At 41.7% G+C, this 5625-nt stretch overlaps 1 pseudogene; it reads left to right on the top strand.

Moving 5' to 3' along the window:
• Window positions 1-277: 277 nt before the first annotated feature.
• LOC148764543 (uncharacterized) lies at window positions 278-4835 on the top strand (annotated as a pseudogene).
• The last annotated feature ends 790 nt before the right edge of the window (window positions 4836-5625 follow it).

The raw sequence follows: 5625 nt of genomic DNA, 5'->3' as shown, positions 1-5625 counted from the left end.
CGATAAGTTCAGAAAACCATTTCATCCACAAACCGCCCCTATCATAGAATTTTGTGAGAGTGAATGGCCAGAAAATAGGACTAAGGAGCAATGGATCTCTAGACTTCGGGAACTCATGAGTGTGGAAGTAACATGGAGAGCTCCGTGGATGCCGCATCACCCGATCTTGTACAAATGCGAAAATGAACCTTGGGTATCGTTAATGGGGCCATGAAGAGCCATCAGTTACGCCCCAATTATGGTGAGAAGACAATTTGGGTCAGAACAGTTCGTGCCGATGACACACCGACTTAACACTTTGGAGTTTGCTTATGGAGAGTCAGGTTTTCTGAAAAATATTGAGGAAATTGCGCAAGCCTGGAAGAAAACTAGTCGAGTTGATCAAGGGAGGTACATCGATGAAGTAACTACCAGATATCAGATATGGCATGACCAATGAGTTAAGGATGTGGTATATCCGAAAGAAGATGAACTACGTGGCCCAATTGATCCAGAACCACGAGACGCTTTGCTCGAAAGTGAGTTGGCTCGGAAGAAGTCCGAAGCTGAAAATGCCAGTTGGAAGCAACGGTATGAAGACCTCCAAAAAGAGTGTGAGAAAATGAAAAGAGAAGTAAGTGAACAAAGAAAGAAGGCCCGAAGAATAGAAGGGAAGTATGATAGCCTGAATGATAAGTTTTTTGTCACGACCAGTGAACTTCAAAGGGAAATACAAGTGAGAGAAAATCGAGGCAATAAACTTTAAACGCACAATGATGGACTAAGAAGACAAGTGCGATTCCAACAAAAATCCATCCAATTACTAAGACAGGAGTATGAAAAGCTCGAAGGGGTCATGACAACTTATCAACAGGAATATGAACGCCTCAAGCAACAGAGCACCAGAATTCAAGAGTGGGGTGAATCTTATAGACAAGCTTATATAGAGAAACACGACCAGATGGATTACTTGGTTTGGCAAATGAGGGAAGTGGCTTACAAGGCGAAAAGCATGGCTTGGAAGACGGACATATTAAGGAGCCAGATCTTTCTAGTTGGAAAACAAGAGCAACAGTTGATAAAGTATTTAGATGAGGTGTATAGCCATTATAATAAGATTGGCGAATATTTCTAGATGGCTTCTGAGTTGTAATCAAAGACAAATATCTTATGCAATGGATAGCTGTGTTGTTGGGTGTCATGTGACGAATACTTTTAGTACATAATCATTCATACATGCATAAATCATCATTTCATGACAATAAGTATTTTCATCTAAAAATAAAGATAATGGGTTCATTCATGCATCGAATACGCATCTAATTCGTGTTTATGATCAATAATAAGGTTCCAAAATAGCTCGACCACCTAAGCCAAGTGACCAACGTGTTCATAATACGCGTCAGCGAGCAAGGATCATGGAAGAAGAACAAAGAGAGCGAATGGACAGAATGGAAAGAGCTCGGGAAGAAATGAGAGAACAGTTAGCAAAGATGATGGAATTAATGATGAGTTTCAGTAAAGGAAAAAGAGCGATCGAAGAGCCAGGTCCGTCAGAAAACCCACCAGCACAAGATAGTGGAAACCAAAGGGATGATCCATCCTATCCCCCAAGGTTCACTCCACCACATGCCCAAACCTCTCAAAGGGTCCACCCTCAAGTGATGCCATCTGTTTATTACAATGTACCACCTCCGATGGGCCATCAACCGACTCATGGGCAATTTGGGCCATATTCTGGGATAAATCCTGCTGAACCAATACATGTCCCAGATTTAGAAGATCCAAAAGAACAAGAGAAACTAAGAAATGACTCGTCACAAACAGGAGAAAATGAAAAAGATCAAAAAAAGTACGATCTGTTGGAAGAACGTCTTCGTGCTATCGAAGGAGTTGATAGGTTTGGTACCATGGACGCAACCGAGCTATGCTTAGTGTTAGATGTATTGATCCTTGCCAAGTTCAAGGTTCCGAAATTTGAAAAATATGACGGAATAAAATGTCTCATGGCACATATTACCATGTATTGTCAGAAGATGGCTCCACAGTCTCACGATGATAAGTTACTGATCCATTTTTTCCAAGACAGCTTGACTGGGTCAGCTGCTCGGTGGTACGTACAGCTAGATCGAAATCGTATTAAGACTTGGAAAGACTTAGCAAGAGCCTTCATAGCCCAATACAAGCATGTGGCTGAATTAGCCCCTGATCGGTTGTCATTGCAGACTATGGAAAAGAAGCAAAGCGAGAACTTCAAGGAATATGCCCAAAGGTGGAGAGATACAGCAGCGCAAGTTCAGCCACCTCTCACCGATAAGGAGATGATTGTTTTGTTCATAAATACACTCCGAGCTCCATTCTATGAGCGCTTGATCGGCAATGCCATGAAAAATTTTGCAGATTTAGTCTTATCGGGAGAAATAATATTAGGAGCTATCAAAAGTGGAAAAATTGAAGGGCATGAAGTTGCCAGCTCAAAGAGAGGGAATACGCCCAAGAAAAAAAAAAGGGATGTGCAAGTAGTCGCTCACGACAGCCAACAAGCCCACAACTTTAACCCATATTACCCGTACCCCCCATACCAACCCTTCTATCCGAACATAGGCAACATCACACAAAACCCATATGTGTACCAACCTGCCCCGCAACCAACATTTCAAACCAATGTTCTTCCACAAACTCCACCACCAAAACCGATAGCTTCAACCAATAATCCTGGTCATGGTCAAAGAGGACCTAGAACTACCCTAGAAAAACCAAAGTTTGATCATATTCCAGTCCCTTACACTACATTGTTGCCACAACTCATAGAAAATCGACTCCTTGCTCGAACCCCTTTAGAACCACTCCGACCACCTTTCCCGAAATGGTATGACCCGAATACGCATTGTGATTACCATTTTGGAATTCAAGGGCACTCCGCCGAGAATTGTACTACTTTAAAACATAAAGTTCAAGCGCTCATTAAGGCAGGACTTTTAAATTTTGCCAAAAAAGATAGTTCAAGTGTTGATGGGAACTCTTTACCTAATCATGGAAGACCGACTGTAAATGTCATACATGAAGGTATGATTCGAAGGGTGAAAAAGAGTATTGATGAGATTCAAACGTCAATGGATAAAGTGTTTGAGGCGTTGTCCAAGATAAATGCCATCACTCCAGAACCCATCGACACAAAGGAATTGGGGCATGATCTCGCTTATTCTTGCAAATTTCATATGGGGGCAATTGGGCATTCCATTCAAAATTGTGATAGCTTTCGTCGTAAGTTGCAAGAATTGATGAATTCATCGGTAATTGAGTTTTATGAAGAAGTCGAAGAGAATTTGGTAAGAACCATAAATGGAGACACCCCAGTTAAAGTGGCATCAAGTTCATTCGGGGCGAACAAACCTAAACCTCTCACCATCTTCTATGAAGAAAACAGAAGCCCGATGAATGATACATCCCCTACTATGATCAGAAGTGGTATTACTATCGAAGTCCCCAGCCCATTCCCTTACAAGAGCGATAAGGCTATCCCATGGAATTATGAGTGTAATATTTTGGGCACAGCTTCATCTGCCCCCCAAGCATCTTTTGAAGATCTAACTGGAGTAGGGGGTATAACGCGAAGTGGGAGATGTTATTCCCCTGAGATAGCAGAAAGAGTTGAAAAAGGGAAACCTGCACAGGGAGAGGGAGGCTTGAAGAAAGCGGATACCTTTTTCAAGGACCAAGTTGTCGAATCTATAGTTGCTCCGAACAATGAGGTCAAAAATCCTGTTACCGAAAAAGAAGCGGGTGAATTTCTCAAGTTAATCAAACACAGTGAATACAGCTTGATAGAACAATTAACCAAGATGCCCGCTCGCATCTAGCTGTTGTCCTTACTGTTGAATTCGGAAGCACACAGGAACGCACTGCTCAAAGTCTTGAACCAAGCTTATGTGGCACAAGATATATCAGTGGAAAAGTTAGACCACATCGTGGGGAACATTACAGTGGGAAACTTCATTGCCTTTATCGATGAAAAAATACCATCGGGTGGTCGAGGGAGTAATAAAGCTCTGCACATTACTATCAAATGCAAAGACCATGCCGTACCTAGGGTCTTGGTCGACAATGGTTCAGGGTTAAATGTCATGCCTCGCTCTACTTTAACCAAGTTGCCAGTAGATGTGTCGTATATGAGAACCAGTCACATGGTTGTAAGGGCCTTCGATGGGACCACAAGAGAGGTGGTAGGGGACATTAAACTACCGATAAAAATTGGCCCTTACATTTTTTAGGTCAAATTTCAAGTCATGGACATTGCCCCGTCATACAATTGCTTGTTAGGGCGTCCATGGATTCATATGGCGGGACCATACCATCTTCCCTTCATCAAAAAGTTAAATTCATAGCTGAGAGCCAACTGATAAGTGTATGTGCGGAGGAAGACATACTGGCTATTCAACCATCATCTGCTCCCTATGTAGAGGCGACAGAAGAAGTCCCAGAATGCTCTTTCAGATCTTTTGAATTTGTTAATGCTACTTATGTGGGAGAAAGAAAAGTGATACCGACTCCTCGTTTATCAGTAGCAACTAAAATGGGGGTTAAGCAGACAGTGGGTAAAGGATGTCGTGCCGGTTTGGGGTTAGGAAAGAATTTATAAGGAATTAACCGTCCTCTGACTCCAATAAAGAATGAAGAAAGATTTGGTTTGGGGTACAAGCCTACCAAAGAAGAAAGAAGGAAACTGACAGCTCGAAAGAAGATTAAAAGGATGGCTCAACTTGAGGGAAAAGAAGAAAAATTTGGGGAACGGACAATCCCACACTTATACGAGACTTTTCACTCCGCAGGTTTCATTCATCTCGAAGCACCAATAAAGGTCAATCAGGTTCTACGGATATTTGATGAGCTATCAATCCATATGATCAGAGATGAAGAACCTAACGAGAAGATCCCTGTGGTGTATCCAGTACTGCCAAGAGAGGAGCTAAGCAATTGGACAGCCACGGAATTGCCCATCATCTTTAAGTCTTCCGAAATGTAATGAACAATTTTATCTAAATGCCTATGCCCAAGGGTGTTAAGAGTAATTTCTTGTTTAAGTAGGGCTTTCTGTTACCTTCATCATTTAAATAAATGACAATGCATAATGTGTTTCATAATTCATCAATCTTTTTGCATATTTCCTTTCATCTATTCTTTTAGCCAATAAATACTTGCCCAAACACGCGTCCAATTTTACCTGTTTGCAGGTCTTTAAAAAATGAACACGAAGACAATCTAGACAATGATTTGAATATCTATTTCGAGATGATTCCGAGTGTTGATGAATTGAAAAACAAAGAGGAGGTGGATGACTATGGCTTACCCCCTGATTTGTCGAGAATGTTGGAACAGGAGGAAAAGGAGATTTTACCTCATCAGGAACTCATAGAAATGATTAACCTCGGGAATGGGGAAGAGAAGAAAGAGGTTAAGATTGGCACCTCGCTGTCGTCTGATGAACGACAGAAGCTAGAAAAACTGCTCCGTGAATATGTGGACGTATTTGCTTGGTCATATCAGGACATGCCAGGTCTTAATACTGACATTGTTGTCCACAAGTTACCTATGGGACCAGATTGCAAGCCTATTAAACAGAAATTGAGAATGATGAAGCCAGAAATG

The sequence above is a fragment of the Theobroma cacao genome, chromosome 1 (assembly GCF_053813885.1).
Source record: "Theobroma cacao isolate CCN51 chromosome 1, ASM5381388v1, whole genome shotgun sequence".
In the NCBI taxonomy this organism is placed as follows: Eukaryota; Viridiplantae; Streptophyta; class Magnoliopsida; order Malvales; family Malvaceae; genus Theobroma; species Theobroma cacao.
This window is presented reverse-complemented; position numbering and strand designations above follow the sequence as displayed.